The 14,243-nt window shown below is 36.7% G+C and overlaps 1 long non-coding RNA gene across 1 annotated transcript in view; it reads left to right on the forward strand.

Annotated features, from left to right (window-relative positions):
- LOC136847027 (uncharacterized) overlaps window positions 1–11,343 on the forward strand; it is a 47,463-nt gene extending 36,120 nt beyond the window's left edge. The window contains exon 3 of the long non-coding RNA XR_010855587.1: window positions 10,940–11,343. This is a non-coding gene — a long non-coding RNA (uncharacterized lncRNA). The remainder of the gene's footprint in view (window positions 1–10,939) is intronic.
- The last annotated feature ends 2,900 nt before the right edge of the window (window positions 11,344–14,243 follow it).

The following is a 14,243-nucleotide window of genomic DNA, read 5'->3' on the forward strand; positions in this document are numbered from 1 at the left end:
CTGGTGTCGTTTGCAAATGACCAGTTAAATGGAGAAACTTGACGGCAAAAAGTTTGCCGTAAATATTCTTTTATTTCGGTGTCCGTTTTCAAAGAAAAATTTTTTGTGTGTGGTCAGTTAAATTCATTCATGTTTTCATCAGATAAGTCTCTCATAGGAATAAGAATGGACAATTTTTTTTTTAAGTGAATGTTGAAATTAAACATCTAAAATCACTAAGTCCAGTCCCCGCTTTATTCATTTTGCGAGAGTCAGAAATGAAAAAGAATAGAATTTAAAAAAATTAAATGTTGAAATTAACTCCGGTACTATTTATTTCTATTCATACTACATTAAGATTTCGTAAATATAGAAAAGAAAATTGACAATTTTTGTAAATATCTTGAAATATCTTGAAGGAAACTGTCAAGAAAAGTTGTCATGAGAAAATGAAATTTTACGACAAACGGGAAAATAAATTTACAGAACATAAAAAAAAAATGTCTACGCTTTTCATTAAAGTATTTTTTAATTCAGTCGTGGATGAATTAAATACGAAGGAATGGAGATGCTGACGAAATGTGAATGCGAAAAATAAAAAAAATATTTAGCAACGAATGGATAAGCATTAAAAAGGGCGAATAAATAAGGCGACTGCGGGACCAACGAATCAAAATAATATATTAAAGAGTCTGTCATCGGTATAATTCGTCAAGCGAAACTCAGAACAAAATAGCATGATTTCGTAAATAGTAAAACATCTTAAGTAAAAAAAAAAACTATAATAGAATCGTATCATAAATAAACCAGTATTGTTTCCTTTCTTCTAGATCATATAATAGAATGTCATAAATAAGTCAATTTACATTTATTTGGGCAAAAAGAAAGTTTTGCTTCATTTTGTCCGGAAAGTTTCGGTTGTACATTATCCTGTAGAGACGCGATGGCAGTTGGACCAACCCTCATAATGCGCTTTTCAGTATATCTCCTCGAATGGATTCATTATATCTCCAAGTGGATTAATTATGTCTACTAATTCATTATATCTCCACATAGCTTCATTATCTCTCCACATAGCTTCATTATATCTTAAAATAGCTTAATTATATCTCCAAATAGATTCATTATATCTCCAAGTAGGTTCATTATATCGACAAATAAATTCATTATATCTCCAAGTACATTCATTATATCTCAAATTAGATTCATTATGTCTCCGAACAGATTCATTACATCTCTAAATAAATTCATTATACCTCCAAATAGATTCGTTATAGATTCAAGTAGATTCATTTTATCTGGAAGTAGATTCATTGTATCTCCAATTAGATTCATTGTATCCAAATAGATTTATTGTATCTCCAAGTAGATGCATTACATCTCTAAATGGATTCCTTATATCTCAAGTAGATTCATTGTATACCAAGTAGACTCATTATGCCTCCAAATAGATTCATTCTACCTCCAAATAGATTCATTATATCTTCAAGTACATTCATTGTATCTCCAAGTAGATTCATTATATCTCCGTATATATTCATTATATCTGGGCGATTCAGTCATTTTTCTAGTCGCTTTATAGATACTGTTTATTATTTGCATGATGAACGAGCGTTACATTATCGAGGGCAAATGTAGGTTATCGTAGATTATGGAATGTTGTCAAAAATGAGGGACGGATTGAGGTTCCACCTCAAGTCGAAAAGCGCCCAAAAGATAATGTTCCCAGTTTTTTAAAAATTTTTATCACTTCATTATTATTTATTTTCGGTCGTATTCATTTAGATTTTTTTTTTATTTTATTCTCTTATCAGATTCTGCTAATGTAAAACATGCAGTCCTTTGACAGTTTCAATCAAGATAGGACAGACATTCCTTATCAAAGTTTGTTTATACTGTATATTTCTTATCAGATTCTACCAATACGGAACCACTTGATTTATATTTAAATGCAGGGGCCAAACGAATATAGAAGTGGTAACGTCTCTGGTAAGAATTTAGCCTATTCTGACAAGAGACTGAAGTTTTTACAATCTTAACCCTCCTGTAGGGGGGTAGTGCCGTCAGTGCGCCTCGCATGGTTCACTGTAGGCATTAAGGTTCTTTACAGCGTCCCTTCGGCCCCTAATTGCAACCCCTTTCATTTCTTTTACTGCACCTCCATTCATATTCTCTTTCTTCCATCTTACTTTCCACCCTCTCGTAACAATTGATTCATAGTGCAACTGCGAGGTTTTCCTCCTGTTACACCTTTCAGACCATTTAAACTGTCAGTTTCCGTTTCAGAGCTGAATGGTCTCAAAGCTCCCAGCGTTTGGCCTTTGGCCTAAATTTCCATTATTATTATTATTATTATATTATTGGTGGTGGATATTATTGTACACACAGTGGATGGTTATTATTATTATTATTATTATTATTATTATTATTATTATTATTATTATTATTATTATTATTATTCCCGGTATTATTATAACACATTATGGTTATTATTATTATTATTATTATTATTATTATTATTATTATTATTATTATTATTATTATAACCCCGGTTGTGGATGTTGCACACACATTATTATTATATTATTATTATTATTATTATTATTATTATTATTATTATTATTATTATTATTATTTTAACCCCAGTGGGAGACGGTGTGGTGTACACACTTTACAACACATTAGCTCCTCCCTCGCAAGAGAATGAATAACCTTCTTGACAATACACAATTGCTCCGCGTTACCACCGGAGGGACCCATAGCATCACAGCGCCACCAGCAAAGGCGTCAATTCCGACCGGTAAAATTGAAGGCTCGAACTCGATGCCGCCGACATGTCAGCCCTGATGATGGGCAGGAATGGCAGTCTCCCAAAACAGTGGTGCCATCACTCAAAACGGTGGTGTATGGTCGTCGAGTACGTGGTGATGATGAAGATAATGGTGATGTGTGTGTGTGTGTGTTATTTTAACGGGTGTTTTGACTGGAAAAAATAGAGAGAGAGAGAGAGAGAGAGAGAGAGAGAGAGAGAGAGAGAGAGAGAGAGAAGGGGTGGTGTGTTACGAAGATTATCGCTTTGGAATCGTAGTGGCCTGCGGGCTCACATTTTTAATTTCTATACCTTTTTTAGTTTGATTGCTTTGAGCGCACACACACACATTCATATATACACATTCATATATATATATATATATATATATATATATATATATATATATATATATATATATATATATATATATATATATATATAAATAAATTACATCACATTACCACACGTGAGAAATAATGTGGTAATGTGTGATAAATGAATCACGTACAAAAGCGATTATAATCATATATATATATATATATATATATATATATATATATATATATATATATATATATATATATATATATATGTGTGTGTGTGTGTGTGTGTGTGTGTGTGTGTGTGTGTGTGTGTGTCTGTGTGTGTATCTAAATGCCGAGAATTTAGAATAATCTATCATTCACAAACTTTCGAATGAGTCGAACAAACAGACAATAATTTTCTCTCGCTGGTCATCGTTTTCCACACACACACACACACACACACACACACACACACACACACACACAAAACCTTTCCAATTTACGTAACCTTTCGAAAAGCGGGAAAGTAGCCGCTTTATATTTCACGAGACCCGGCCTGCATGGATGGAACCCCCTCATCCCACCCCCACCCCCACCCTCAAGCCCCAAGCGAACGGTATGTATATAAATTTAATAGAAAAAAGAGGCGTTTCTGATTGGTTGCAAGCAACCGTGGAGTGCTTGTCCCTTGTCCCTTGATTGGTCAGCGAATGGTTTTAGGGCGAATGTAGAATGTCTAGAGAGAGAGAAAGTTGTCGTAATCCGCTGGAAATATTTTATTAAGACATTTCTTATTCCTGCGGTTTCAGGTCACGTTGTTCGGAGGAGGAGGAGGAGTCAGTTCGATGGCTGGCTGTCCTTTCGCTGAAAATATTGAATGTTGATATTCTGATTTGCTGGTTGTTTTTTTTTTTTTTTATTACTTTTGGACTTCATGTTGTTCCGCTCCTTGCTAGTTTTTTTATTTATTTTTTGATCGTGTTGTGCCGCTCCTTGCTAGTTTTTTCTTTTTTCCCTTTTGATATTCTTGTTGTTCCACTCCTTGCTAGTTTTTATTTTTTGTATCTTCATGTTGTTCCGCTCCCTGCTAGATTATTTTTATTCATGTTGTTCTGCTCATTGCTAGTTTTTCTTTTTTATCCCCATGGTGTTCCGCTCCTTGCTAGTTTTTTTTTATCTTTATGTTGTTCCGCTCCTTGCTAGTTTTTTTTTATCTTTATGTTGTTCCGCTCCTTGCTAGTTTTTTTTTATCTTTATGTTGTTCCGCTCCTTGCTATTTTTTTTTATCTTTATGTTGTTCCGCTCCTTGCTAGTTTTTTTTTTTATCTTTATGTTGTTCCGCTCCTTGCTAGTTTTTTTGTCTTCATGTTGTTCCGCTCCTTGCTAGATTTTTACTTTTTTATCTTCGTGTTGTTCCGCTCCTTGCTAGTTTTCCTTTTTTTTATCTTCGTGTTGTTCCGCTCCTTGCTAGCTTTTTAATTTTTTTTTTATCTTCGTGTTGTTCCGCTCCTTGCTAGCTTTTTAATTTTTTTTTTATCTTCGTGTTGTTCCGCTCCTTGCTAGCTTTTTAATTTTTTTTTATCTTCGTGTTGTTCCGCTCCTTGCTAGTTTTTTACTTTTTTATCTTCGTGTTGTTCCGCTCCTTGCTAGTTTTTTTTATTTTTTTATCTTCATGTTGTGCCGCTCCTCGCTTTTCGTCATTTTTTCCTCGTACGAATGTTATAAGAAACACTATCTGAATCCCATTTTAAGTTCTATTCCATAACAGTATAAAAGTATATATTTTCTTTTATTTTCTTTAATTCCTCTTTTTTTTGCATAAAAACAATTTAAATTTATTTAGCATTTAGAAGACTTTTTTTCAGTGAGCTTAAACGGAAATAAATGTTTTTAACTGAGATGAAAAAAAATAGTTTTCAATGTATTTGGTATAGAGAACACTATTTTTCCAACGAAATCACTATTTTTCCAACGAAATCATATATATATATATATATATATATATATATATATATATATATATATATATAAATATATATATATATATATATATATATATATATATATATATATATATATATATATATATATATATATATATATATATATATATATATATATATATATTTATATATAAGTTGCAGTGAAAAATTTTACAAAGTATCCAAGGCCATGGTAGAATCTTCTATATCACTTCTATAACATTATAATATTTTCAGAAGAATCTTGTAGATGCTCTCGTAAGAGGAAAGTTTGTAACATTTTCCTCAGAGATGACAGTAAGTTTAGTATGTTCTGTCATATATTTTCTTGTTTAAAACCTGTCTGTAACTTCCCTCCAAGCCACAATCTTGATTTTCTTTCTTCATTAGGAATTTCTGGATGTGCTAGAGAAAAATTATGACTACGTCTCTCTTTTAGTGTTCTGTAAAAGAAAACTATTGTGCCGGCTTTGTCCGTCCGTACTTTAGTCTGTCCGCACTTCTTCCAATCATCAAACATACCAAATTGCACCCATCTAGCCTCAGTAGTTCTTATTTTATTTTAAGGTTAAAGTTAGCCATAATCGTGCTTCTGGCAGCGATATAGGATAGGCCACCACCGGGCCGTGGTTAAAGTTTCATAGGCCGCGGCGCTTACAGCATTATACCGAGACCACCGAAAGATAGATCTATTTTCGGTGGCCTTGATTATACGTCGAAGAAACTTTGGCGCATTTTTTACCTGTTTATTATTATTATTATTATTATTATTATTATTATTATTATTATTCATTTATGTTTTTGGTACCTGTATATGCTATTGGATTGTCTAATTACCCTGTTGTTGAATGTGTTTCCTCTGGCGATGTTATTTTGTTTAAATTCTTGAGAGTCATGACGTAAGTGCTATCAATTGAAAATAAAATAATGTGATTATTTTAAAAGTGCAATCGTATTTAGGCGTCTGTAAAATCTAAAATTCCATACAGCAGTTAAATTGTGCATATTATACCATTTTAATGACAATTATTATTATTATTATTATTATTATTATTATTATTATTATTATTATTATTATTATTATTATTATTATTATTATTATAGCCTCTCCGTGTTCTCATTATTAAAAAAAGAGGAGAATTTTTTTTGCAAAACTGCTCAGTTATTTGTTGCACAAGCTTGATATTTACAAGACTGGTTCATAAATTCAGTACAGTTGCTTGCCTTTACATTTTCATACAATTATTATACAAAACGCCCACATGACAGAAGAGACCTGAATAGTACATGGGCGTATATGTGTTTGTCAGAGTGACCAGGACAGAAATGTTTATTTATATTTAAATAACTTTTCCATGACATAAGAGGACATGGAAAGAAATATGAGTTTATGACATTTATTGTTTAAATCTTTTTCCATGGCACGAGAGGATATGGAAAGAAATGTTAGTTTATAACATTTATTGTTTAAATCTTTTTCCATGGCACTAGAGGACTTGTAAAAAAATATTAGTTTATGACATTTATTATTTGAATCTTTTTCCATGACACAAGAGGACATATAAAGAAATGTTTGTTTATGACACTTATTGTTTAAATCTTTTTCCATGTTACAAGAGGACATGGAAAGAAATGTTAGTTTATGACATTTATTATTTAAATCTTTTTCCATGACACAAGAGGACTTGGAAAGAAATTTCAAATTATGACATTTATTATTTAAATCTTTTTCCATGACACAAGAGGACTTGGAAAGAAATTTCAAATTATGACATTTATTATTTAAATCGTTTTCCATGACACAAGAGGACTGGAAAGAAATGTTAAATGATTACATTTATTATTTAACTCCTTTTCCATGATATAATAGGACCTAGAATTGAATGTTAGTTTAAAACATTTATATATTATTTAAATCCTTTTCCATGACACGAGAGGACCTGGGAAGAACATGGGCGTATATGGGTGGCAAAGGCGCCCTCGAAACAACACGACCCGAAGACGTCTCCTTGCAGAACGGTCGGGCCCCTCCATTCACAGTCCCAAAAACCTGTGTTCCTTTCGTCGCGCATTCCAGGGGGCGCCGTCGCCGTCAAAGGACTCGGCTCTCCTGTCATCCTTCATTTCGCATATGCCTCCCGACCCGGCAGTGTGTTGACGGAGAGGACCACCTCACGATTCCTTTAAGGACGGGCCATTAGCGGCTCAAAGTCCACCGTCAAAGAGTCCACAAGGAGACGCCTTTGAAAAGACGGAAGGTCCTCCTGCGTGTCCCCGAGGAACGCCCGTGGGAGGTCACTCGGAACCTGTGAAGAAATTCGCGGGAAAACTCCGCCGAGACAATTCCTCCCCACCCCACTTTTCTCTTTTCTCTCTCTCTCTCTCTTTCTCTGGCTCTCTCTGTCTGTCTGTCTGTCTCAGAAATGTAAGAAAAAGGGTGACAAGAAAAATCAGGAGTTCGATTTTTCATTTTAGGTCCCTTTGCTCTCATGTCTTTTCATGATGCTCAATTGACCAAGGAATAGCTCGAGAAGAAGAAGAAGAAGAAGAAGAAGAAGAAAAGAAGAAGGAGAAGAAGAAGAAGGTCGTTGAAATGACACCTCGACTGTCAGAGAGAGGGAGAGAAAAAAAAAAAATTGAATAAAACATCTAAAATCTGAAAGAAAGACCTTCAATTAAACGTAAACATAGGAGGCGGGGTGTGGGGGGGGGGTGAAAAATGAGATCTCTGTTCTGTGCATTTGTCGAATTCACTTGAAAAAGATTCCATCAGAGACTATTGCCATGGAGTGTCCTCTGTTTCCGATTTCCACCGAGGAGTCGCCTCGCAGGGAAGCCAATGGGGCATTCAGGAGTGTTTGGTCAATGCTGAGAAAGACACTGGCTTGAGGGAGAAGACTTTTTCGCTTCGGGATGGAAAAATCCGGAGGTTTTGTCATGCCAGATTGGATGGGTCCTTCAGTCTTGGGCTAAATACTTTTCATCATTTTGTGGGACATGTTAGAGCGTTTCCTTATGACGCGGGATTTTGTGAGTTTTGTACTTTGGAGAGTGGAACGATTATGTTATGTAGGGTCTGATGAATTTTGTTGTCTATGGAGAATATCCTTGGTTTTTTTGGGAAATATTCAAAGGTTTCGTTATAAGGAAATATGAGCTCTGTAGATTGAAGAGTAGAGCGATTATGTAGGACCTGATGAATCCTGCAGTCTAAGGAGAATATCTTTCGTTATTTTATGGGAAATATTCAAAGGTTTCGTTATAAGGAAATATGAGTTCTGTAGATTGAAGAGTAGAGCGATTATGTAGGGCCTGTTGAATCTGTAGTCTAAGGAGAATATCCTTCGTTATTTTATTGGAAATATTCAAAGGTTTTGTTATAAGGAAATATGAGTTCTGTAGATTGAAGAGTAGAGCGATTATGTAGGGCCTGTTGAATCTGTAGTCTAAGGAGAATATCCTTCGTTCTTTTATGGGAAATATTCAAAGATTCCGTTATAATTTGCGAATATTGGTTCTGTAGTTTAAAGAATAGAGATATTATCTAGGATCGGATGAATTTTGTAGTCTAAGGAAAATATTCTTCGTTATGTTAAGAAAAATATTCAAAGGTTCCGTTACAACAGTTATGAAGAAATTGCTGAATTCTCTTGTCTGAGGAGAATACTTTAGGTGATTTTGTGCGGACGTGTATGTGGGTTTCGTTATAATATGGGAACATGGGTTCTGTAGTTTGAAGAACGGAGAGATTATGTAGAATCTGACGAATTCTGTAGTCCAAGGAGAATACCTTACGTTATTTAATGGGAAGTATTCCAGGGTTTTGTTGAAATATGGGAAGATTGAGTTCTGTTGATTGGAGAGCGGAGCGATTATGTAGGAGCTGACGAATTCTGTAGCCTAAGGAGAATACTTACGTTATTTTGCAGGAAATATTGAAAGGTCTCGTTATAATGAGATATGAGTTCTGTAGATTGAAGACTAAAGCGATTGTGTAGAATTCTGTAGTCTAAGAAAAATACTTTCCTTTATTGAATAGGAATATTAGGTTTCGTTTAACGTGAGATTTTATCTCCCCTACCATTATGCAGGATTTAATTAATTTTGTAGTCTACGGGAAATTTAATTCATTACGCTATGGTAAATATGAGAGGATTTTTATAATATAATATTTTTAACTCCTGTGGTCGGGTTGTTGATGCGATTGAAATATTCTACAGTGGACTGTAGACTATATTCCCACAACCCTTCCGCAAGGGGATAATGTGTGAGGTGCACTGTAGGCATTACTTCAGGTTCTTTGCAGCGTCTCTTCGGCCCCTAGCTGCAACCCCTTTCATTCCTTTTACTGTACCTCCGTATATATTCTAACTCTCCCATCTGACTTTCCACCTTCTCCTAACAGTTGTTTCATAGTGCAGCTGCGAGGTTTGCCTCCTGTTACACCTTTAGAACCTTCGTACTGTCAGTTTCCCTTTCAGCGCTGAATAACCTCATTGGTCCCAGCAAATGGCCTTTGGCTTACGTTTTATATTCCATTCGCGCAGACCCCAGTTTTTAATACTCGTTCTTGGGAAACTGATCTCTCTCTCTCTCTCTCTCTCTCTCTCTCTCTCTCTCTCTTGCTTTGTAAGACTTCTAGAAGCCTCCATATCAATAGACCGTCCTAGAACAATCTATGTGTATCTCTCTCTCTCTCTCTCTCTCTCTCTCTCTCTCTCTCTCTCTCTCTCTCTCTCTCTCTCTCTCTCTTTTACATAAAAGACCCATTGGCGTGTCTCTATCTTTTTTGCTTGGTAGGACTACTAGAAACCTCCTTCCCCCCCCTCTCTCTCTCTCTTTAACAGACCGCCCTAGAACCACTCTCTCTCTCTCTCTCTCTAAGAACCTCTCTCTCTCTCTCTCTCTCTCTCTCTCTCTCTCTCATAAAAGACCCATTGAGTCTATACCTCTTTCTTTGATAAGACTTTGATAAGACTCTCTAGAAACTCTCTCTCTCTCTCTCTCTCTCTCTCTCTCTCTCTGATGATAGGACCTCCTGGAATCACCACCGTCTGCTACAAGAGAAAAGCTGAAAGGGATAAAAAAAAAAAAAAAAAAAAAATCGGGGACTGTGTTCGGCAGATTGTTTTCTTTGATGTCACCGCAATCATTGACCGATCAAGAAGAATGCTGGCCCCCGGAAGTAAAAAAAAAAAAAAAAATGTCCCCCCAAAAAGAAGTTCGATGTCGGATTCGTGGATGGATCTCAACAATAAACCTTCATTTGAGTCTGGGGGACGAGAGTAAATGAGCGGATTTAGTATGCTGGTGAATGGGTGGCCATTAAACAAATGATTTCCGTAGGGGGTTAGTGCCGTTAGTCGCCTCACGCGGTGCACTGTAGGCATTACTTAAGGTTCTTCGTAGCGTCCTTTCCTTCGGTCTCTAGCTGCAATCCCTTTCATTCCTTTTACTGTACCTCCGTTCTTATTCTCTTTCTTCCTTGTTACTTTCCGCCCTCTCCTAATAATTGTTTCATAGTGCGACTGACAGGTTTTCCTCCTGTTAGCCTTTCAAACCTTTCCAATATCAGTTTCCGTTTCAGCGCTGAATGACCTCATAGGTCCCATGCTTGGGCTTTGGCCAAAATTCTGCATTTTACTCTTCTTCTATTTATTATCAGGATTATATGCTTAGGCTGCGACAGAATTGTCATTTTTAACCATAGAATATTACTGGAACAATTCCTCAGATGGAAATGTCTTAACCAAGATACTGTAGAACTGAACTCGAGATGTATGAAAAATTTGAAATGTGTTTTGCGTAATTTTTTTTTTTTAGAGTTTGGTATATTTATCAATTCCACTTTTCTTTTCCAGGGGGGGAGAGCTCCAGATTTCATTCCCCCATCATGGTGCTATTCCGTTCTCCGTTTAGAGTGGTTCACAGGTAAGTGGCGGAGGCTTAGAAAAATTGTTATAATAACCGTATAACTTCCTCCTAATGTGCGGTAATAATTACGCAAAGCGTATCAGGTACAACTTCATCAAAGTTAATACCTTAGTGGGATAGTGCCGTCAGTGCACCTCACGCGGTTCACTGTATGCATTACTAGAGATTCCTTGCAGCGTCCCTTCGACCCCTATCAACAATGGCTAACATTCCTTTTACTGTGCCTGCGTTCATATTCTCTTTCTTCCATCTTACTTTCCACCCTCTCCTAACAAAATTGTTTCAACACTATTTTCAGCGCTGAATGACCTCATAGGCCCCAGGCCTTGGCCCTTGGCTTAAATTTTGTATTCCAATTCGAATTCCATCCAAGTTATATTCACATATTTCGGTAATTTAGGCGCGGGGTATATCTACTCTTCAGTGTCATTAAAACACGTCTGTCTATCAAAAGGTCGTGACATAAAAATGGCAAAACCCAAGTAAATACTCAGAGTCAATTTCCTCCGTAGGGGGTAGTGCGCCAGTGCACCTCACGTGGTGCACTGTAGGCATTACTTATGGTGCCCTGTAGGCATTGTTTAAGGTTCTTTGCAGCGTGCCTTCGGTCCCTCGCTGCAACCCCTATCATTCCGTTTACTGTACCTCCTTTCTTATTCACTTTCTTCCATCTTGCTATCCACCTTCTCCTAACAATTGTTTTATTGTGCAACTGCGAGGTTTTCCTCCTGTTACACCTTTCAGACCTTTCTACTCTCAATTTCCGTTTCAGCCCCGAATGACCTCATAGGTCCCAGGGCTAGGCCTTTGGCCTAAATTCTACAGTATATTCAATCCAATTCCATTCAAAGTCAATTTTCATTCCGATTATGGTGTGCCACGAAAGTGTCTTTGAATCTGTATTTAAATTTTCCTTTAAGGAAAACTAAACAAAATGCCTTTGGATCAGTATTTAAATTTCCCAAAACAAAACAAGACAAGCTGTATTCCTTTACTGACGTGAAATTCTGTTAGAGAGACTTCTTTGTTTTTAGTAATCATTGGCGTTAATGAAAGTTAAACCAGCCCGAAGTCAACGCGCAGGACGAACATTCCTCAAACTGCGTAATAATTTATGACGCCGACATTCTCCGGTGATTGTTAGATACTGATGGACTTCCGGCCAGATCTTGTGTTGTTTCTTTGTGACTGATATGTGGACAACACCGTCGCAAAGTTTTTTTATATTTTATATAAGAAAAACTACGAAGTTGTAGCGCTTAAGAAAAAATCTTCGATAATTTGATCAGATTAATAACAAAGAGACAAACTGGTATTAATTTTGTATTTTGTAATGTATTTATGTTTTTCTCTGTTAATTTTGTCATTTATTTATTTTTCTAATACCTAATCTCTTCTTTCTGAATTTCCCCATTGTCTTCCGTTACTTCTTTCTAATGAACATTATATTCTTTGGAAACTTGGGTTTCATGTCAGTGGCCCCTGTGGTGGGCTTGTTCCATATGAATAAGGTTCATCTTCTGAATAATAATAATAATAATAATAATAATAATAATAATAATAATAATAATAATAATAATAATAATAATAATAATAATATTAATAATAATAATAAGTATCAAGACCTGAAAATCGAAATAAGAAGGATATGGGATATGCCAGTGAAAATTGTACCCATAATCACAGGAACACTGGGCACGATTCCAAGAGCCCTGAAAAGGAATCTGGAAAAACTAGATGCCCAAGTAGCTCCAGGACTCATGCAGAAGAGTGTGCTACTAGAAACAGCGTACATAGTGAGAACAGTGATGGACTCCTGAGGAGGCAGGATGCAACCCGGAACCCCACACTATAAATACCACCCAGTCGGATAGGATGACATAATAATAATAATAATAATAATAATAATAATAATAATAATAGATTACTTCTGGCCAAATCTGTTTGTTACCTGATTGGGGACCAAGAAATATAATCACGGAGGGGGGCTAGTGTCGTCAGTGCACCTCACGCGGTGCACTGTAGGCATTACTAAAGGATGTTTGTAGCGTACCTTTGGCCTCCATAGCTTATGCACACCCTTTATAGGCTTTTACTTTACATCCATTCTTGCCCCCTTTCTTCAGGCCAGCTGTCCAACCTCTCTAACTATTACTTCTCAGTGTAATCGGTGTTCCCGCTATCTTCCCTAAATCTTGCTGTTCAACCTCTCTGACGCTTTTCAACGTAACTAAGCGTTTTCTCCCAGTTCTACCTGTTGACCTTTGCACTTTATTATTCCATAAAAATCATAAAAAAAAAATACAAAAGAAACACATATTTGACCTCATGCGGTGCACTGTTGGCATTACTTTAGATCTTTGCAGCGTGCCTTCGGCCCCTAGCTGCAACCCCTCTCATTCCTTTTACTGTACCTCCGTTCATATTATCTTTCTTACATCTTACTTTCCACCCTCTCTAACAAGTGTTTCATAGTGCAACTGTGAGGTTTTCCTCCTGTTACACCTGTCATACCTTTTGACTTTCAGTTTCCCTTCCAGCGCTGAATGACCTCATAGATCCCAGCTCTTGGCCTTGGGTCTAAATTCTATATTCCATTCGATATGGGAAAGCAGTAGCGGTGAGGTGTAGGTCCAGAGAAACGTGCAGTAATGAATTTTTTTGGGGATAATTGATAGTTATTTAAAGCTAGCTCTAAACAAGAGCGACCGGTCCCTGTTGAAGAAACCTATAGGTGGGAGACTGTCTGAGGGAATGAGCATGGCTGCTGAGGCAGTACATCTGAAGGAGGAAGGAACGTGGGCTGAGGGGAATGAAGGAGGGGGAGGGATTTTGGGAGGGGTGGTGGCTGTGTCTGGCACGTGACCGAAACTCTCTCTCTCTCTCTCTCTCTCTCTCTCTCTCTCTCTCTCTCTCTCAGAATGACGCCTGCTCTCTGGACTTTAAAATCCCGCCCATCCGGCAGCCGTCGAATGTTACTGTCGAATGACGTATCAATTGTCGCAGCAGCCGATGTGTATGAAATTCCTACCTTGCCTGCTGCGTCCGTCTTTTGTTTTGTGGTTTCCTAAGACTCTGAGGCTTTAATCTTATTAATTTATCGCTTCAATACATCTGCCGTAAGCCACAGTATTTACTTGTGAGCAATTATTGTCTATGGAGGAAAATAAAGTGGTGGGCGGGGGTGGGGGGGGCAGTGCCTTCAGTGCACCTCACGCGGTGCGCTTTGGC

Source organism: Macrobrachium rosenbergii, chromosome 16, assembly GCF_040412425.1.
Source record: "Macrobrachium rosenbergii isolate ZJJX-2024 chromosome 16, ASM4041242v1, whole genome shotgun sequence".
NCBI classification, from domain to species: Eukaryota; Metazoa; Arthropoda; class Malacostraca; order Decapoda; family Palaemonidae; genus Macrobrachium; species Macrobrachium rosenbergii.